The 22696-nt window shown below is 46.8% G+C and overlaps 1 protein-coding gene across 3 annotated transcripts in view; it reads left to right on the forward strand.

The window, feature by feature from the left end:
* The window catches only part of LOC119165256 (cGMP-inhibited 3',5'-cyclic phosphodiesterase 3A-like), a 346756-nt gene that overhangs the window by 241197 nt on the left and 82863 nt on the right, over positions 1–22696 (forward strand). The window lies entirely within an intron of this gene.

Genomic DNA, 22696 nt, shown 5'->3' on the forward strand with positions numbered 1-22696 from the left:
TTAGTGCACTGCGAACGTAAACTCTTTGCAGAAATATTTGTTGAATTATTGCTTGTACGTCAACTGTCACCACCACTGCGCGTGTACTGCACTGAGATCACAACGTACTGTTGATGTGATGTTGTTCTTCCCGTGTGTTTTCATATTCGTCCCAATCCCGGCTCCAAGTACAGGGGCACCAAAATCTCGTCTAGGTTTTTCTACTAAAAAATAAACTCATAACGCAAATACGTCAGCGTAATTCCTTTATGTTGACCCCCATCGCTCATTTCTGTGACGTGGATGTGAAGATGGAAGTTGAAAGTGCGGCAGGAAGTAAGGTTCGTAGGAGCGCTGCCAGACAAATGATAGATGGCCCCCACGCCCCAAACCATCGCGGGAAATCGCCGATGTACGCGTTTCTGAACGTTGTACAGGTAGCTTTTCTTCATTGTTTTAAGAAATATCGGTAACGTGCATGCACTATACAGGACCGAGATTAAATGATGTGGTAGCTTCTGTAAAGCAGTTTATCTTACCCAAATGTTCTTCGAACGCGATTTATGTACCAAGAGCAGCAGGAACGCTACGCTGGAATCGGTCACGTTTCATCATTTTTTCGTTTACCAGCCACTTTGTTAACTCGATGGCTGGGGTGTTCCACAAACTAGGTAAAAGACGTGGGTTCGAGTCCCAGATATTTCGATGTGGTTATCAACTACCGTTTCGGCCACCAAATTACGTAATTCGATGACGAAAAGTTTCCAGATGAGGTCAAGGGCGTCAGATGAGGTCAAGGGCAAAAGCGGGCTAGTCAACCTGTACTAAATATTAACTTGTACCAGTCACACGCAGCGCGCACGTCACCTACGCAGCTGGGGTGGAGAATGCCACCTGACGAACACTAAACGTGACCCTAAAGCTTGGTTTAAAGCCTTGCTCAATGAGTCCCTCAGTGCATTACCTATCAGATGGACCGCTTCTGTTTTAGTCGTACCACTCTTTATGGTTGAATTACTTGCTATGTTTAAGGCTGGCGTCACTGCCACGTGCGTTCAGCAAAGTTAAAGATATACATCAAAAGGAGTTGTTAAAAACAAAGGCATTGAGAACTACAGCTACACATAAATCTGCAATCATTGCATGGTTTAGAGAACTGATCGAGGTTGACTGGTGACGTCAACGTTTCGAGGGCGTCATGTGACCGCTGGTAACTCGCGGCTTCTCGGATACAGCGTATATCACAGCTCGTGCATCTTGTTTAAGGGCCCTGCAACACTTTTTGAGCGTCGTCAGAAAACGCTGCCGATCGGTAGTTGAACCTCCCCAGAACACGCGAGCGAAATGTTCCAGCGCAGCACGTGGCCTGGAATATACAATAAGTTTTCAAAGTCAGCTAAATATTGCTTTCTCTTGTCTCGACACGTGACGCTAAAAGCTCAAAAATCACTCATCACAGTTGTTATATCAGCCGTCGGCTGGTTTTAGGAGGGCGCGCTTGGTCGTTGCAGGTGCCACCGCGGGATGCCGCGACTTGTCTCCACGTGCGCATGCAATGGCACTGAAAAGCCGTGTATTCTAGGAAGCACAAAAAAAGAGAGAAAAAGTGCTCAACGTAACGAAGCGCGCGTGACGCCTTTTCTTTCCCCGTGCAGTGTCTTCCATCATAGCTTACAACGCTTTTGTCGGGACGAGAAAAGGGAGAATGCAATTGCAGCGTGCGACAAATCTTTGTAACTCCGCTCGTACTGAGTGGATTCGAAGAATTTCTGCGGCAGTGAATCAGTGAAGCAATGCGCTCGCTTAGTGAATTGCTTACATGGCTACTTGAAAAAAGTTCTGCCGGGCGCCTCTGAAACGAACAGTCGTACGCTTCAGTTAGGCAGAACTATATTGACTAGTTCCTCTATTAACTTCGTCGAGATGTACACGGTGATTGCCCAGTTACTGCAACATGCTAATTTTTTAGTGAACTACTGTGCAAAGCGTGAAAATCTTTGGTGTGTGAGTATTGATGATGAGCAAACATGATTTCATGAAAAATTTCGTTTCAGTGCCAGGAATAGGATAGTGAGTGTCCATTCGTGCGCGAACATTGCATTGTTTATGGTTATTTGCAACTTTCACGCGGTAAACTGTTATGCACGATAATATGAGTATGCGGAGTCTTACATGTGCCCCTACCTCCCTTTAAACACATTAAATTTTGAAAAAAAAATGTCCTGTGGATCATATGTCATGTCAAGAAAACGCTTAAATTATGTCGTTCGTTGTCGTTTTAGTCTCTTCGAGGGGATTTAGAAAACATGAAAGCCTACTGAATATACGTTCTCATCAACTTGTTGATGTCTTCAAGTGTTCTGTGTGTGAATTGACCCAACTGTTCCTTGCGGTGTTTGCATATTCACGCGGCTAATTCAGAGCCCTCTCACTATTGAGAAGATGAAAGCCAGTGAAGCTGTGACTATTTTGGACCCGGTGCTATGGACATAACCCACGTTTGTGAACAGCGGCAGGCGTCGTAGTTATACCGAGGCGCTTGCGCTGACGTCACGGCATGCGGGCTGCACCCAGCCCAAAGCTCGCCACCGCTGACAGCTGACACAGCAGTTGCAAAGCAGCCTCCGAGCACAATGCGTCAGAGAAGAGCCTGAACACGTGACAACAGGTGCGGCACCTGCAGAGCTTCCGAGTACAGCGCATCGGAGAGAAACCTGCATACACGCGGGACGCACCTGCCCGACGTGCTGTGCTGCTGTGTCAGCAGCACAGCACGACGTGCTGTGTCATAGACAGCAGTGGCGAGCTATGGTCTGGGTGGAATCCGCACGCCGTGACATCACTACAAGCTCCTCAGTAGGGCTTGCGCCCACCACTGTTTGCAAACGTAGAATAGGTCCATAGCAAACTCACACATTGTGATTATCGATTATATTGAGCAAATTCAGAGGCCTTCCCGCAAAGATCCCGGTGTGTATCTTGCCTAAAACGCATAATATATTATCAACTTTGCCTCCTGACATTCAAATCATGCAGTGCATGAGAAACCCCGAGTTTCAAAAGTACGAAAATGGCACGATTTTCGTTGCTTGCGCCAGTGCATGGTGTTGTCCTGTAAGCCAAACTGACGGCATAATTCGGCAATGTCTCGGAAATCATGCTCCCTTATATGCACTTTTACGCCAAGTTAATTTTTTCGACGCGAAGCACTGCGTCGGTCCGGTCAAGTTCGCTGACAATTCTTTATCTGTGTGTTTTTTGCCGACGGACACAATCCGCCTAAACCTAGCAATTAACACGTCTTCGCTCCTAAAGTAACGTACTAGCGCACAAAACGTGCAATCACACGTAGAAGCGAGTGCGCTTGTACGCCAAGTGGCACACAATGCGGAAGGAAGTGGTCCGAATCGTCAGGTGGGGAAACTTTTTTTTTCTAAAAATTTGATGTTATTTACCTGGGTCGTCGCTTTTTTTTTTTCTTATTTCACTGGGTCCTACGGACTCTTCCACCCTTCTCGGCTTTGTACCTTCCCGGGTGGCTCTAAAAGGCGGGGCACCAGCGAGGTGGAAGTTAGTTGCGCCGGTGGTGTGCCGGCAAAATGAACACTTATGGAATAAAGACACCGCTGTTCCCCGTGGCAGGCAATTTATCGGTGGCTGAACGTGGGCCGACTCTAAATTAGCATAGCCTCCGGCGCAGGCGTCATTACTGTGGGTAATTTGTTTTGTGAAAGAAAAAAAAAACAAACGTGAAGAACAGGGTTCATCTCTCTATTACCGGGGCAGTGGCCTTTTTGCTGCACTTTTGCGCCGGATGGGTGGCCTTCGCATATTAATCCTGCTGCTTATCTCATTAGCACTATTGAAAAACGACCTCCAAATAATTGAATGAAGTCTGTACTCGGTACAGTACACAGGATAGGAATTGCAGACAAGTTTGGGAACTCGTAGTGGAGTATTAATAATGGGTTCAGTTGAAAACGGTAATCGATTGCTTGGCCACTGATTGAAATAATGACGTTTTGTTGGGGGCATTAGTTTACAAACTCTCCAAGAGGCTTACATAGCACAGCAATCAGAGTCAATTTTTTTCGGGGGAGATCGAGGGGCGTTGTTTATTGAATATTCTTCCTACAACTCAAGGTTTTTTTTTTTTTTGGAGGGCCGATATTTCTTTAACCCGTGCCTTTGTTCCCTTACTATAAGACCAGCTACCACGGTTCGGTGAGCACACTGCGGCATTTTTTAAATGTCCTTTATTGGCTTCTTGAACGCAGAAGAATGCATATTGCTTTTTTGCGAGCTGCGCTTCCATTAATTCTACAGCGTCTTTTACAGCTTCCCTTGTTAAACGAATTCCGACATGTTGCTGTTTTTGTTGTTGTTGTTGTTCTTGGGGTTGCGATCTCACATGAAGGTTCTTGGTCTCTTAACTTTACGAAAAAGAACTCTGAATGGTTCAGGGAGCCCTAATTGGTTTACTGTATGTTGTTTTCCACAGTCATGCTCGCTTTAGTTTCCAGGAGCTGTCTGTGTCGTGACCTCACTACAGTATAAGGCGGTCACGTACAAACAGAATGTCACGAAATTTTGTCACATCTTTTGGCTGTCTCGTTCACAACCCAGCTACGTCATGTCCCTCGCGTTCTACGACGTAGTAGTCACCGAAACTGCTGCGCACTGAAGACCGGTGCGATTCGAGGGGGCCGTGAAGGGTCTTGTGGCGCCACTATTCGGGAGTATGTCCAATTTTATTATAATGGGAAATTATCTAACTGTGGTGTTTCAAGCTAGTGGGGAAGCTGTGCAAGCCTTCCTCAGCCAAACAACCCTGACAAGATGGCGAATATGACAACGTGACGGAATAGTACGATGCGCAGACTTATACCCCTTGTTGCAGCCTCACTGTCTACAAAGTTGAGACATGGTGGCTTCTTGGAAAGCACGAAACTGGGATAATGAGTGTGGACAAGATTGTGAATTGGACTTTATGACGCAAGCAGCAAGTTGGGGAAATAGCATTCCTGCTTCTACGTCACCGCCTGCTGCATCACGACACAGTGGAAACCGTAGAAACCATGGGCCAACGAGAGCTGAGATGGTGAATTTTGACAACATGGTGAAATTAGTTTAATCAAAGGAAGCATAGTTAGGCAAAAGGCAAAAGAATATTAGAACGACGTTTCTTAAACGTCCTCTCAAAATTTTTGCGTTTTTTACCTTGTCCGGCGCTTTTGTTACATCACTGTCTGCCCTCAACAAAACGTGAATTTGTCAGACTCATCACTACACTGAAATCAGTGTGTCAAAGAGCGTTCCTTTGCTACCGCGTTGTCACCTACGTCACCACAGGTCACCCTACGACACGTACGTCACGACACAATGGCCTCCTCGAAAACCGGAAGCAGCACTTTAGTTCTGAAAAATGAGTATGTTAAAACGTTCAAGGTGCTTCGACGCTTGTGACTATCGATGGTTTGCAGTGACGTCACTGAAACCGCCATGTTGGTGTACGACATGATAGAATGCAAGGTTTGTGAAGTCGAGCTAACATCATCACCACATCACTTCTAAGTTATTTCGTTACCGACGCACAGGAACCGATAACAGTGTGGCTGCATCGTTGTCGCATTGCAGTCCGTCAAGAGCAACGTGATCATGCTACCTTTACGTCACCAAAGCCGCCATGTTGGGGCACCATCAGGCTAAGAGACAGCGTGCATAACGAAACACGCAAGCCATACACTTTGGATTTCACTCAGACTACTGGTCCAAACATTTCGCTTCCGAAAAATAAAGCAAATGGAAGTATTACGTGCACGCCATTTTCAGCTGCGGAATGGGGAGGGTGGTGTAGGGAGGGATTGGGTCGGCGCTCAGTGATGGGGTGGCTTCGGGAGTGTTCCTCAGTGCTTCTCCTTCCAAGTCAATCTAGCCGAGCTCAAAAAGGCCTTCACGTGGCTGTCTGCGCGGTTCGCTTTGCCCGTGTCCTCGCGCGCTCTCGTTCTTTCAATCTGCGAGTCTCTTCACTCGGATTGCCTCGGTTATATACGACGTGTGAGACGGCGTTCGAGAATTTTCTCGGGCCGTAAGAATTTGCGTACGGCAATCCGTTCCACTTTGCACTCGACGTGAGGTCGGGCCGGAAAAAGGGGCTTACACATTATTTATGGTGTATAGCAGTACATCCTTGCGTGTCGTCTATAAATTTGACGACGTCATGTTCCAGGCACACTCACATTTGTTCCAGGCACACTCACGTTTGGCCACGCTTGATCTTTTTTTTTTCTAAGCTTTCATTTCTGCTTTGCCAAGACTTTCACTCGTCTCTCTCTTTTTTTTTTGTCGACATTCTGTGATTGTAGTTCAAGTAAAGAAATTCGCCATAAGGTGGCGCTATGAGTGACGATGATGATTAGGTATTACGGCTTGGTGGCGCTAGCCACTGCCCGATCTAAAGGGTACAGCCATATCCATCCATCCATCCATCCATCCTGGGTCCGGAGCGTTTACTGGGTTTACAAGTTAGTCGACATGCTACTGTGTTATATGAAGTAAATCGTAGAGCCCATCCATCAAAAAGTTGGTGCACCTGCGATTTGATAGAGAAAAAGCAGGAAGACCACATATTGCTATGGTCGAAAAAGGAAGCAGCGTTGCTCTCTTATTTACCCCCATGAACGTCGGTATAACTGACTTTCTTACAGCATTAGTTTTTTTCTTGCATAATAATCACCTAATTAGGGAATGAGATATAAATGCACTGAAACCTAAATGACAAAGTCTAGCGACTTGAAAAGCCAGAACTTTTCTTTTACTTGCTCTGGACATCGCGTACATATATACTTAAACTGATGTCGAGTTTTATTAAAATTTGGGCTCTTCGAATTCGATGTAAGGCAGTAATACACGTCGAGCCTACACTTAATGGTCAAATAGTGGCACCTTAGTAACAATTGTGCCGGAAACGAACCTAGGCAATACACGTCGAGCCTACACTTAATGGTCAAATAGTGGCACCTTAGTAACAATTGTGCCGGAAACGAACCTAGGCATTCCGCTTTGTATGCAGGCTTACGCCAAGCAACGCAAGTGTTTGCAACTTCTTTCGAAGAAAGACCGTATAATGTAGTCGTGTGGATGTAATATAGTGCGGCCGAAAAGTAGAACCACCCCAGGCGTCACACAGTGCAGATTAAGTAATGAGTTGGTGGTTTAATCTTTCCCACTCGTTACAAAACGCTCTGCCATAACTCATACCCTTCGTAAGTAGCTTCAGTGTCAGGAGCGTAGTAGAGAAACTTCTCGCCTAATAATGAATTTGCAGTATCGAACAGAGCTTTTTTTTTTCTTTGTTGTTGTTGCTGCTGCTAGGAGACGGAGAATCAGCCTGACGTGAGAAATTTGGTAGTATTTTCTGCTAATTTAATCTTCGTCGGAAGTAGTAGTCAGTAATTTACATAATTGCTTTAAATCAGGTTGCTTAGCGTATGTCGTGGATCTGTGGGCTCGTGATAAGCGAGAAGCGATTTGCATACCTTGCATTTATAAGAGCTTACGCGTAAATGACAAAAAAATTACCTGTGCCCAAAGTTTTAGCGAAGACCTCAACATACGAGATGTGGTGCTATAGGCGATAAGAAACGTGAGGCAACTGACTGCCACCCGAGTTCTTTGGGGAGTAAAGTTGTTCACTCAGAACACAAGTACAAAGTAGATAATAGTTTTATGTAGAATATTCCTGAAAGGAGGAAAAAATTGAATAAGCTTTGCAACAAAAGTGGGGGGGAGGGGATGCATATGTGAAAATTTATGCACAGCCAACGACAACACCAGGATTAATCGTGTGTCACCGCATTTCGCCTGCACTACCACGTTCCTCTTCTTCTTTTTTCTTTTTTTTTAATTTTGATCGATGGCAGTTTAATGGCTTGAACATACGAGGCACCTGGGCTCTTCACAGGCGCCCTCTGAGCTATCCCTCCCTGTTGACTCCCAGCCCTTCCTGATGTTATCAAACTTGCGCCCACATCTTGGTGCGTGTTTCCTGAATGGGAACGTGCCAGTCAAACCTGGCTCCACTGGAACCCATGACGGTGTACTCAGATGCATTGGCGTGCTCAGATGCGTACTCAAAACGTGTGCCTAACAATGTGAAGTGGACAATACCTCATTTGCATTTATGTGCACTTGTCAGGGAACCCCATTTGCTGCGCTGACGAAGACAAATCTCCTGAAGCGTTCGCTTCAGCCATATTTCATGTTATACAATTTATCACCAATTTACGACTCCACCATCTCCTGATTTTTGTTAGCTTACTTCAAACTTGTTGGTTACAGCGTAATGAGGAGTATGAATTAACGGTCGAAGAGGCCAACACGGGAGTAATAAGAGGCCTATTTCTCTCAAAACTTACCTTTATGGTGACCATCCCGACCGATTCCATCAGGATGCTTCGCATCCATGGAACCGACCGACTGGTGAGTACTGTTCAGGAGATTTGTTTGTTGGGCAAATTGTTACATACTTAGTTAGCTTAAAATGAAGCCACGAAACGTCGAATTTGGAAAAATCAGAGTGGCAGAAACAGATACAGAGAGCAGAGACGTGGCACTAAGGGCGCGTTCACCCGGAGAATTTCGGCCGCCGCCGAAAGGGCGCCGAATCCAATTCGGTGGCGGTGAGATCCGCCGAAAGGGCCCTTTCTGCGCCGATCGCTCTCGGGCCGATTTTTGCGATGTCTGCCACCGCATCGGTCACCGCGGACCAATAGCAGCGCTAGTCAAAGAATTTTGAAAAATGACGGCCAAGCCCTGTCATCTCGTTGTGCACGTAACTTAATGTTGTAACCATAGGGATTTTAACCCACTACTTCACGTCCCTATTTCATGAAAGTGGTGACTGACCGAGCTTGTGGTTGGCGTGACCGAGCTTGTCACGGTCTTGCAGAGCAAGACGAACCCACCAACGCTGCTCGCGCTGGTGGTTTTTTTTTTTTCCTGCTCTTTATGCATTACAAGACAGCGACTTGTCAGCAAAGTAACAGTACTGCTTCTCGCGTCTTGCGTACGTGAATCATCAAAATATAGACCACCGAATAGCGTAGTGGCGGTGTCACCACCTGGTGACAGCGCACCCATCCCGCGTTCGCCCTGTGGCACATGGCATATTCGGCGGTGCGGAGCGCGTCCAGTGCGAACGACGCTGCGTTTTGGCGGCAGGAGACTTTCGGCCGCTGTAAAAAGCGGATGCTTCAGTGTGAACTAGCGGTAACACTTGACGTTTATGGCATGCGCAGATACTAATAAAAACACCCAGGTAATCTAAGCAGATCACATCTGTGCTAGATACAAACATGGTGAGATAAACCGAAGCTCCACTAACACATTTGTCTGGACCAAGTTTTCAGATATAGAATGCCTCAATAATCTCCCATCCTCGCTACGTATTAGCCACACCTAAAATTGTAACCTTATCAAACAGGGGCGTACACCCATGCACACAACTTGCAATGCAATGGCAAGTTACCACCAGTGCCCGAGGGTAGACAATTTTTATTCTCCCTCACTCGAACATTGACGCGTCAACCAGATTGTCCAACGTAGAACTTACCACAACATTTAAGCTGTGAAAAGTTTTACGTTGGACAATACACCACGCATGTGCTTACGCGCAGTATTTTTTGACATGTTTAATGTCGCAAATCCTGCTTTTCGGGCCGAGCTGCAAAGCACTTTTACAAAAACCCGCGAATTTGCTGGGCGTGGAACAGACCAGTCTTACATCAATCCTGAACGCAACCCGTTTTAATGTGATATGCCATGTATAGTGTCAGTTTTTTTTTTTTTTAAATGGGAGCACGGGAGCGCGTGGCCTGCGCGCTCTGGCGGCTGCTGGCAGCGTGTTTAAGTGGGAGCGAGAGCAACCACAGTCTCTTTTCGCGTCACCTCGCGGCGAGCCAAACAACCATTCATTGTTGATGTAGAACTAGCAGCTAGATTGCGACACTCTCTTCCTTAAAGGCGATTACGCGAGAGCCAGTAATCACCTTGAAGGGGGAGGAAGTTGCAATCTTGCCAGCGGTTCCACATCAGCACTGACATCTTGTTTTGCTTGTCGCGAGATGACGCGAGAAGAGAATGTGGTTGCTATCGCTCCCGCTTGAACGTGCTGCCAGCAGCCGCCAGAGCGCGCAGTCCTCGCGTCGCCGTGTTTCCTTTCATAAAAATTGACGCTGTACGTACGGAATATCTACAGGGTCCTTCTGTTCTCGAACACAACCATCACTTGTTTGTTTTCCTAGTCTGGAAACTTAGTCCAGACAGATGTGTTGGTGCAGCTTCGGTTTATCTCACTAGAAAAGAATGTTTGGTTCTAGTACAGAGGTGACCTGTTTAGAGTAGCTGTTTTCTTTGTTTGTTATCTGTGCGTGCGTTGCACAGACATGGCAGGAAGGGTTTTTTCGAAATAAACGTGAGTTGTTAGAGATATGTCTCTGCTCTTTGTCTCTGTTTCTACTGCTCTACTTTTTCCGATTTCGACGTTTTGTGGCTTCATTTGTAGTTAACAAGGTATGGTTAATACTACAGCCCCTCGTCTATCTCCTTGTCAGAACTTTGCAATGCTCTTCCTCCGTCGGATTTTTATTCCCGTTTCCTTCCTCTACGCGGTTCACTTTTCCTGTTCGGCGGCAGGTACTTACTACACTTTGATTTCTTTTTCTTTTCTACTCTTCTCTTATCACAAATATCCCACTCTCTTTCTGCCTGCTCCTTTCCATGCTGTGGCTATAGTTTGATGTTCAATTATAAGGGCCCCTCACCTATCAGGTAGTTGGAAGAAATCGTAATTACTTCCAGGAGCTGCTATATAAACGTTTCGTCTGTATAGCATTCACGTAGTATTGTGTTTCGAGATTATTCATTCGGCTCGTTATCGGGACCGAGATCATCTCGACATGGTCCCGAGCGTCATTCCTCAATACCTCGTTATCCAGGAATCTTTCCTCCTAAACAATCTTCTGGGTTCGTTTTATTCCTTGCATTACTGTGCATTTTCTATTTTTTATTTCGACCTGTCAGAAGATCCAATGGGTTACAGTGCGTAGACGCATACCTTTTAGATTCCTCTGGCATGAAAAATAACTCCCTTCAGCGAAACAGACGCCATCTCGAGACGACGACACTCGACCCCACAGACGTCAGAGCTCGGCCGATTTGTCGTCGGCGATCTTTTGTGCATATACATCTCGTTCCTTCCCGTTAGCGCCAGCGGTTTCGACATTCCTTTCACTTTGGGCGCCTGTGACTCGCTTGGATTTGCTCGGTTCTAAAAGTCTTCCGCGAACAACAGAAGAAGAGGGTATGAACAAGGCCGCACACGATACCACAGGAAATGAGTAAATAAGGGACAAGGATCCCCTTTCAATCCGTCTTTTATTTATCCCTATTTATGTATCTTTCTATCTACTTTGCCTCAAAAGTTATCCGACAGTACTCCTGTTTTTTGATCATTTCTCTGTCAACTGGCAAACTTCTTTTCTGTTTTGAGGTGGGCTTGTCCTTTACAAATGCTTCTCTAGTTTTTTTTCTCGTTAAAAGCCGGCTGACGTTAAAAAAAGAGGTGCGAGCTGGAATCGCCCACTCAAAGTCTCATCTCATGCGTGGATCGCGAGCTTCCAGATGGCTTGCATCACTTTACTGCGCCGTCAACCTCGGGTTCCTCTAATTTCTCACATTTCTACTCTTCAGGCGTATTCAGTTTCCACATTTTTTGGATGCGAAGCAGCTCTTTGAGTGACGTGTGTAACGCCATACGTACGTGCGTCCGTACGAATGTGCCGAAACGCGTTCTCCTCACCGCAGCTGTTGGAGCGGTGCCAAGTAGGTCACGCCGCACGCCGCAGCTGTGCATTGACGTCACGCTGCCCTCGCACGCTTCTCTCGCAGATGCGCGTTGACGTCACTCTGCGGCGAACGAGGCCGCAGACGAACTTGCCAAATGAGCACACTCCGCCGAGACCCCAGTAACGGACTCCGCAAGCTCCTTCGACTCGGTACGCAACCACCTTCGCCTGGGACTAACGCGCGAGCATCCTGACGCTCAGGTTGCCGCCGGACGTCCCCCACCTTGACGATAGTTATAGCGCGAGAACAAAACGACGACACAGAGACAAGAAGGCCATGCCAACTAGCCCAAGCTGCCACACTTCTAAGTCCCCCTCCTTCTATGCCAGTGACTGGTTTCACCCGCAGCGAGTGAGAGCTCCTCATAGCCCTGAGGACCGGCTTCGTGTGGCCAGCAGAACGAAGGCATCGTCTGCGCGGCGTGAGCTCTCTGAACTGCGCTGTCTTCGGCGTGGCAGAAACACTGTCCCACCTCTTGTGTGAGTGACCTGCTCCCGGTGAAGCGCGCAAGCGGCTCGCGAAGAGACGGTGGTCTAGCGGCTAGGGTACTCGGCTGCTGACCCGCATGTCGCGGGATTGAATCCCGGCTGCGGTGGCTGCATTTCCAATGGAGGCGGAAATGTTGTAGGCCCGTGTGCTCAGATTTGGGTGCTCATTAAGGAACCTCAGGTGGTCGAAATTTCCGAAGTCCTCCACTACGGTGTCTCTCATAATCATTTGGTGGTTTTGGGACGTTAAACTCTTCATATCAATTATTCTCGCGAAGAGATACCGTCTCGTCGGACTGCCATGTGCGGCAGTGCATGACCTCCTACACCCCAGCGGCTACGTATACTATTGCCGCTCTGCCCTTGCGGCCTTACTGAACTTTCTTGACACCAGCTTGACCGAGCGACTTTTATAAGCCACTCACCACGGTGAAGCGTGTCCTCCTCTCATCACGCTAGTTCCTTTTTCTTTATTTTTCTTCTCCTTAATTTCACTCCCCTCCCTCCTTTTTTTTTTTTGTAGCCTACTTTCTTTTCTTCACTTTGTCTCTTCATTACCCATTCCCCCGTGAGGTGTCCTCACATGAGAGATAGTTATCGTGCTCTCCACACCCCATTTTCTTACCTTTCCGCTGTTTTTTCCTAAAGAATCAACCCCCTCATCCCTCACCCGCAGCACGCTCGCCACAGCGCCCGCAGCTTCCGGCTTCTCTGCCCACCGCAGCCCTTCTCGCTTCACCTTCTCCACCGCCCACAACGCTTGGCAACACGTCGAGTGAAACGCGTTTTCGGCTCGTTTACCTGCCATGCAACTTACATGAAACCCAACCCGCCTACTGTGTCTTTGCGTCCTAAACAAACGTTTACTCGAGTAAACGCTGCACCGAATTCCGCTTCAACCCGTTCTTCCAGCGCCCGTGTCAACGCCCCTTTCAACCGGGTAAAGGCCGTGCGCACCGCTGCTGCTTCGACCTATCAGGGTTCTCTTTGGAGAGATAGATTTCAGCAACATATCAATTCTGTTTGTAAAAAGATTTCGTACGGTATCAGGGCATTGGTCAAGTCACGAATGTGTTTTAACATCGAAACTCTCAAGGCATTGTATTATGCATTCATTCACAGTCATCTCAGTTATTGCATTACATCTTGGGGTAATTCATATTCGGTGCACATTTGGCCGTTAAAGGTATTGCAAAAACAAGCAATTCGACTCATAACTTTCGCTTCACGTCAAGCGCCATCACATGAGATTTTTCGCCAGCTTGACGTATTACCGATCTCCCAAATGTACGTTTACAATGTGTGTGTTTTGTTTTTCAAAATTTTCCACCGTATCCTCACTATCGACATCTTTCCTATTACCTTGTTGGATAATTCCAATAATACTAGATTCGCGGTCGCCCATAACCTGTTATTACCTAAAGTTCGCACTAATTATGGAAAAATGAGCATTGTTTTTTCATCAATTTCATTATGGAATTCTTTGTCACATGATGTGAAAGACTTAATGCACATTCATGTCTTTAAGAGGAAATTGAAAAAGTCTCTATTAAACGTATAACTGCTGGATTTTGTTAAGTTTTGATATCTTGCTTTGTTTGTAGAAAAAAAAAGTTCAAAATGTTCTGTGACTTGCTCTTTCGATATTCATATTTTAGCTTTTTCATTGTAATAACATAGGAGGTCCCGCCTGCGGTTTACTACCTTGGGACCTCCTCCTGCATACTTACTCACAATGTACACTTCTGATGCTAATAAAGAAACATTGATTGATTGATTGATTGATTGATTGATTGATTGATTGATAGTCCATAATTTCTTTTTCTATTCTTCCGGGCAAGAAGTTTCAGAAAATATATGTTTGTACAGTGCTTAGCGAGTGAAAAGCCGTAATCTGCTGGCATAGCTGTCGGTGGTGTTTTGCTTCGCTTGTCATGCCCGGGTGATCGCTTGAGGGAGCCACATGCATTGACGACGCGTCAGGGAAGCCCTCTCATTATAGCGATAGCTAAATATACAGATACTCCAAGCGCATTTTGGCCGTCGGTGTCGCCATCACCGTGAGGTTCTTCAAAAAGTTAAATGGTGATAAGACTATCGCGCGCATCGCACGTTTCATGTCCGAGTGAAAGCGTGCGAGGACAGCAGACCATCACAACTGTCCCTGTCGTGGTGACAGTGAAAGCTAAAGACGGCGATCATCTTCATTCACACAAAGACTTAATGGGGCCGCAGGAGAAGTGGGAGACTGGTCTGCGTTTCTCCGGCAGAAACTGAGTACTTACTTTGAATGGCTGGGCGTGGTCATGCACGTTCTATCTTATCATGGTTTAGCGGGCAGCTCATACCTTTGTACCTTGTCTGTTCCCAACTCGTCTTCGTTGAAGGGTTAGACAGCACGGCTGCCGCTCTGTTTGCTACAGTGGTCGTGATTCCATACCCCAGCGTTTTGTTGGCCTATGCCTGGTCAGATGCTACAGGAGTTAGCGACTGGACTTACTTTGTATAACAGTTAACTTTATTGGTATCACACTCATCATGTCGCCGTTGCGTCGACTTCTTTGTGTGCAAAGATTTAACAGCTCCGTGTGTACCCATAACAGTAATCATTGAGACTCTGCGAAATGAGTCCTACAATTTTACCATTGAACACGTTGTCTTAGACAACCTGCTTTCTTGTGTGTGGTTAACTTTGTTTCCGGTGCTCGCTTGTGCATGCTGCGTGTATGCATCTAAGAGTGCACGCTTACTAGTGCTGATCGTCCGTGTGCATGATCGTGCGTGTTTCTGCTTCCAGCGGTTATGTGTCGGCACTCGTTTTCATCAAAACGCCCTTTGTGCATTGGCAAACGTACACCGAAATCAGACGCGTGGTTTTCCTGTTAGACTGCTTCACTAAAATTGGGTAACACGTGGTTTTACTCTGAACTGTGGTCGCGTGCAAAACCTCGAGAGTGGATTTGGGTTTCACGAGGCACACCAGACTTTGTAGCCTTCATGAACAACAATTCGCCTTGTCTTTTTTTCATTGCCACTATAGGATCTTATGACCCCTTGTTCACCTGTTCTTGTTATTCTATGCAAGAAAGATAGATAAATAAATATTAAGGAAGTGGCAGGGAAGCTGTCCAGAAGGTAAATGCCTGGTTTGCTATCCTGCTCTTAGGAAAAGATATGGGCGGACGGAAAAATGAGAATAGCATGAAATCGATTTGCGGCTGCTTAGGTTGCCTGTCTTACCTTTATAACATTTACATCTATATTTCTGTACTTATGAGTGCGAGATTGCGTGTGCGATTGCTTGAAAAAATCTTGAGATGGCAGATGAGTAACTAAATCTGGAAGGTGCGTTTCGCGCCGGAAACTTGCTTTTTTCTCCCGCAGCTGCCTCAATCAGATCTAAAACCAGAACATAGCGACGGCAGCGCGCCAAATCTGCTTTCACCGAAGAAATAACAGCGGGGTGATAAAAGCGCGAACTAGGTCATGACCAAAACAGCAATGCTTTGTTACACAGATGCCGTCTCGATCTCTTCGCCGATCTCTCACCTTTAAGCCGAAGAAAAAACGTTATGAGCGTTGGAAAGACATGTGTCAGATGAGAATATACGTGCATTCCTAATGCTTTGTTTCCTTTTCGTCGACGACTCCTCAGATTGAAAGAGGCACCAAGGAACCAACCGTCGAGCCGCAACTCCCATCGACGCGAGTAGGTAGACAAACAATCAAAACCCAAACAGGAAAAGTGGTGTGATAGCCCTTCGTTTTTTTTTCTCTCCGGCCCACTGAGAGATTGCTAGAATGATAAGGAAAGCGTAAAGAGGTTTTCGGAACAGCTCTTTCCAGCTAAGGACGAATTCGGGAAGCAGAGGATCGGGCATGGGTGAAGAGACGAGAAGAACTTGCAGAACCGAAGTAGTGTGAGCAAAAGAGGGGAGGGGGACCAATAGAGGTGGTGCATTTACGAAACCCGAAGACGGTTGTATAGCTCCTGAAAAATGCATTCCTCAATCGCGTCTGACAGTAGTGCCGCGAGGAGTGGTATGGCGCACGTTCCTGTGCCGCTGACTAAGGCGTCTGCAATGTTCGACTATCTCCCTTTTACTCTATCACTTTTTCTGTCACTTTTTTCTCCCTCTCGTCGCCCTTCTCGCTAACTGCAGCGCTTTGAGCCAGGCGCCTACACCGTCGATCGCGACGCCGAACGACCGCCAGCTCGTCCCATCGCAGTCTCTGCCCGTCTTTTTCCATGGCTTGTCATGCATCAGAGCTCCGAACAAGCGCCTCGATTGCGGGCACTGCGGTGTTAGTGAAATAACGAAATCGGTTAGAAAGTTGGAGAGAGAGAGAGAGGGAGAAGATTGGCAATACTACAGAATGAGTTAAAGAAAGCAGATTGTGCTAGAAGCGAAATGGGGTTTTTTTGTCGGGGGTAGTTTTGTTGAAGGCTTCCCGGTCAGACATCAAAGCACTGCAGACGTATTTCGTGCCGCGGCCATCTTGTTGGTGCTTTTTCGCTCTGTACGATTGAGGAAAGTGGCTTTACCGTACAGAGAGAGAAGATTAGGAAGATATTGGCTGGGCTCTTGTAGAGGCTTCGTGCGGCACCTATTTTATCGTCGCGTTGATCTCTTTCTGCCTACCATAGCCGCAACACATCGATACTGGTGAGATGGCTCACATTGACTGCAACTTCAACACTAACAAAGAGACGAAAGCGGTAACATGAAAGCAGCCGCTATAGAGCGAGTGCTGCGATTATATTCTCTGTATTGCAGTGGATGTCACAGTGACTGCCAATGCGTCGTGTCAGGAATGTTTGTTTTACCTCTTGTGGTATAAATGTTATATACTTGACTATTGGCAGATGCCAAAGCCCTTATGGTTTTGTCAGTGTTGCATTAGTTTATATTTATTCTAGAATCCGGCAATTGCAGAGCTATTGCATCTGACCATCTTCCGTCGTAGAAATCCACTGGAATTGTCCCAGATCAATCAGCACCTTCTCAGAAATCTTTTTGCAAACTCCTTTGTCATTGTTTGCCGTAGAACGCGTCCAGATAATCTAATTACTGGACACGATCAAGATTTCTTGCCTTTAGTTGAAGCATGGGTTTCAAACTATATGAATGAGAAGAAATAAAGTGAAGGTCTTAATTTGTGGACAGAGTGCAGCATAGACATCCACAGTCCAGGACGCCTTGAGCTCGGGCAGTGACCAGTGTTTTTGTGACAGGGCTTTTTAATGTTCAAGACTGGAATTAGAAGGCAGGCGAATCTACTATACATGTTTGTTTTATAGTTTCCACACCAGCCGTCCTCGCTACGGCGATGAGTTATCCTATTACTATTCAGTGACTATGTACTTGCGCTTCTAAGCACGGCAGTGTTGGTACGGTTCCAGCATGTATGATTATGCTTTCACTGAGACTAACTGCTCAATTGTCTTGCCTATAGCGCAACAATTGTACTAACGCTTTGGAACGTGCGTGACAGTGCAGTTGTCCAGGCGGATAGCTTTCTTTCGTTGTCGCTCCAAAATGTTGGTAGTTGTGGATTTGATTAATGGCACATTCGTTACACAGACACTTCTACAGACAAGAGAGAGCCCTGGTTCGTCGGTCCTGTTGTCTTCCCTCCTTTAAAGCGGCCCACCCCCTCGCGCACTGAAAATGTCTGGCCTTACCTACAGTTACTGAGCTTTACTATTTAGGCAAATGTCCACGCACTCCCCTGATCGTGCGTTCAGTATACGAACTGCGCATGAGCATCGCGTACTGGTTGCGTAAATGTCTGCGGTATTAGAGAGTTTTAGTACTGCGTACGCTGCGTACGTGGCGGCGTTGCGTACGTAAGGACGCCACGTTCTGCGTAGTGCGCATGCGCAAACCGCAACGCGCACGTATCGCATTACGTACGCAGCCGCTACGTACGCACGCATGAGAGGCGTGCGTACGTACGAGGTGATCGCGCCGCTCTCGAACAAGTTCGCGACAGCGCGAGACTTTGTTTTGCAAAATGGCGGCATCGAAGGCAAGCACCGACCGGCTCTGTGGCTTCAAATATGGCCATAATCTGGCTATAACACTTGGATTGGCTCACATTGGCTGTCAACAACACGTGCTTCTATTTTGATCTACCAGATGGCGCAACACGCGTCACGCTCGATACGTACGCGGGTACTACGGCGTACTAAAAGCCGATTAGTGGCAAACGACGCCACGTAACGCAAGGCTCTTGCGTGATGCGTACGTAGCACCATTCCGCAGTACTAAAACTCCCTATTGTGTGGAGCGTGAACAGGATTGGTGCGTGGGATAGCTGTCAAAGTGCTCGGTGCGACTGCATCTTCGAATCAACTCCTCTCTCGATTACCGCAAATGCTGGACGCACCTTTTTCCGCGTCCCGAATCGGCGTATCTGTATCTCTCCAGCGAAGGTAACGGAGTTACCGCGACGACGCACACCTTGCACCGGGCAGCGGGCTCTTCTAAGCGAAAGGAAGAAACGAGGACGGCGTTTGCACGACAGCCCATTTATTGCCTCAGCTCCGTCCCCGAGTTGTGCTTCCATGCAGCGCTAACGCTACGACTTGGTTTACTTTATTTTTCATTACTGCCGACGTCTCGAAACCCGATTACGCTTTGTGCATAGAGAATGCGCAAGTCCGGCCCTTTTTACGAAGCCGACAGAGCGTGTGTTTTACTTTCGTGTTGCGCTGTTTTGCTTTGCTCGGAGCTGGAACATTCCGGTGGCGAAGAACTGGCAGGCCGGATGATTGATAGCGAGATAAGCAGATGCAGAATGGATATGCCTTTCCACCGTAGCGCCTAAGCTCGGGATCCTATTTTTGGGAGAGCCCGGTTTTTCGGTTCACACACACAGGAAACGCTACCTGACGTACGCCCACACTTTATCGTGCCCAGTGACTCGGAGAGTAGGATAACGTGTCACCTTTCGCCTGCATGTATTAGGCACATCGTGTGACACCTCTGGTATTTTGCTGTTTGCGTCGATATACTGTACTTATTCCAATGTAGACAGGCGTTGACATTAAAGACATTAAAGACCTGTAAGCGATGATAAAAATTAATTGAGGGGATGTGCTAAAGGCCCGTTTACCGTGGCATGTCAGGGTGTGTTAAGAAATTTCCGCAGGCATGTGCTACTGCGTCCCGCATTATTATACTGTAATAATATTATTATACAATACTATACCTCGTGACATAGTTCTTAGTCTTGTTAGAAGTGACTGTTCTGAATCTGGGTCGAACTCAAAGTGTAGTCAGTCTTATTTCTTAAAATAAGCTTCGACAGACGTGAACTCGCAAGTGAACATGGCACGTCACGCAAGACGTGCAGTATATTTTGCATGAACAATGAGGTGGTGTTCATGTGTCAAGAATGCGCATGTCTTTTACAGCGACAGCTGTTATGAGATCACAACTCGGGTCAGCCGCAGTTGTCCGCCACCGCCGGTGTCTGTAACCACATCGTGCGAAATAAATGAAAAAACCTAGAACCAAAGACACTGTGGGGTTCGGAACTTGGGTCTGCTGGGTACCAGGCCAGTTTCCTCTGTTTTCTGTTCTAGCGCTCTAAATAATTCGCAACAATCTTTAACCAATGCCAGCATCGTGCCAATATGCAACAGAAATCCATGGAACATCGGCAACTAGAGCTATATAGCTCCTTCTAACTTAACGTGCACGCAGAACAAAATAAATCTCTCAAATGAATGGATGAATGAAAGGTCCACTAGGGTAAATCATTCATGCAACGATGCACGCAATAGTCCCTCTGCGCTATAAGGCATCTCAACATCGCCCTCCGCATACATCCATGCCCGGGCAGCGAATCATATTCGCGAAAGGCGATCTGTTGCCTGAACAACCGTGTCCATCGTGAAAATGTCTATCTGTACCGAAACGCATGCTTCCCCAAAACAACGTGTACTTTATTGCGCGTATAATGCACGGGCTTCAGACAAAAGGGGTCGGCGCAGATATAGCCTTCTGTTTTGCCAACTTCCCAACAGACAGTTTCTAGCGCCATGTCGTGACGTTGTGCTCTCTTGTGTATCCATACGTTCATATCGTGGAGAGGTTAGCACGAATGCTTCGCCAACGAGAACACCCGGTGACGGAGCGTCGCATATGGGTGCTCCAGGGTGCAAATGCGCGTAAACATACGCAGCCAGCTTTCAGCCCGTTCGGCAAAGACTGATCTTTCGTGCACGGTTCTCCCGAAAGGGGGCATTAATGTAACAAGGTTTGTCGCCACTCTGTTGCGCTTAACGACTCTTCTCTCTGACTACCTCCTACATTAGGAGCGCAGCGTATGAGCCTCGCGCGCACCTTTCACCGCCTGGACTCTGTAGGCCTAACGCAGCCCGCCGACGCGAGGGGGCGACACACGAACAATACCCGGCGCTCTCTGTATTGCTGTTCGTTGTCGAGTAGGTAGTAGCATGGTCCTTCAATACTTTTTTCTGGTCATGAAACTCCCGCGAAAGTTTCATATAGGGACACAAGTGGCCACCAGAGGCGCCACCGTAAACAGGAGGGCATCGATCGGCCGCGCTTGGCAGGGCTGTAGCGCGTTCGCGGAAGCGTTTCCCATCAAATACACTTCTTCAGATATTTTCCTTCTCCGTGTTATCGCTAACAAATCATAGCAGCTATTAGTATTGTCAAAGTGGTCCATGATGCGCGTTGTCAAATTGCCTAAGTCTTTGACTGCTGGCAATGTTTTAACTGAGTTCGTCTGTCAAGTGACGCGCATTCGTAGCGTTCCTAAATTTCTCGATTCCTGCATAGCCGCTTTTGGGGCTTAAACCGAACACTGTGACTGGTTCTAGATGACTGAAAGGTTAACATATTTTGCGCTAGAGATTGCGGAGCAGCCGTGCTCTGGCTGCACGTAACGTTCATTTTCGGAATAACTATCACTTTATTCCATATGGCATCACGAAGCAGCCAATAGAAGTTCGCGTGCCAATAAACAAATCTGTGTATCAGGGTGACTTGACATTAATAGCCTTGAAGTACCTCTTGAGGGATATCGTTAGTGAAACATAGCTGAAAAATTAAAAGCTCAGAATGAGACACCACAAGACAGAGAGGGATGCTCAAGTTGTGCTCTTTTCTTTTTTTTCTTTGATGTCATAATTAGCGCCCCTGATTTTAAAGATTAAAAAATGAGATGAAACTGTTGTGAGCTGCTAGATATAGGCACTACGTGCTATTTCGAAGCGAGAGCTTTTGTTTTTACGCATGCAGATTTGATAACGCAGCCGAGTTTTGATATACGCGGCTTTTTTTTTATCCATTCCCATGTACTCTCCCAATGACCACGACTTCTAAGTCCGCGTTCTAATTAGCCACCCTGTTCCTTCTACGCGCACATAGAAATCAACCAGGATCTTCCTTCAACCCAGTTATTCAGTTTAAACGAATCAGTTGTACATGAAACTGCATTGCTCTTTTTGAATATTTCTAGAGATTTTCTTTATGCACTTAGATATCTCTTTCAATCCAACTTGAGCTTTTTATGTGCGAGATATTTCTGCCTAACGAAAGCAAATCTGTGTGCCACTTACCTAGCAGGGGGTAACATTTTGAATTTGGCAACTACGCTACGCGGCAATCGTCGAGAATTCGAAACTGCCATGAGCACAGGCACATAGTTTATTCAAATCTGCGTTTCAAAACTGTGGATGAAAGTTGGGAGACGGAGTGGATGACACAACAAAAATCATTGAAAAAATTTATGTCCCTGGTTTCCTCCCTCCTTTGGCCGGGCAGGATAAACGACGTCCGCCAGCACGAAACAGTTTGTTCTGCTCACGCGTAAAAAAATGCAGACGGCACTTAATAAAAAAGTGCACAACTTCTGCCGTAGTGCTCACGAAATGTGAGCCACAGCCAACACTGGCCGAAGAAGTGCGGTCGTCCAGCAGGATGTTCTCAACAATGTTCATGTAAACACTGGCACAGGCTATTTTGTCCACCGTGCACATTTCCACATGTTCTTCCACAATTTGCAAGAGCCGCAGTAATTTCTCCGATGGCACTTGCAAAAATCCTCTTGTCTTGATTTGAGTCAATGCAGTTGGCTCTCGGGAGTTGCTTCTGAGTGTTTGGAGGCAGTCCTTGCAGCTTATTTTAGCAAACTTTTTTGCTACATACCCACCAAGGTAATCCAAAATACAGTCCCTCGTTGACTCGGGATGAATCATGTCTTGCATGCATTCAGCAGGCTCCAGCAGTATATCGTCAAAAAGAACTGCCAAGGTATCAATCTGAAACATATTTTGCGTT

The sequence above is a fragment of the Rhipicephalus microplus genome, chromosome 8 (assembly GCF_043290135.1).
Source record: "Rhipicephalus microplus isolate Deutch F79 chromosome 8, USDA_Rmic, whole genome shotgun sequence".
Taxonomy (NCBI): domain Eukaryota; kingdom Metazoa; phylum Arthropoda; class Arachnida; order Ixodida; family Ixodidae; genus Rhipicephalus; species Rhipicephalus microplus.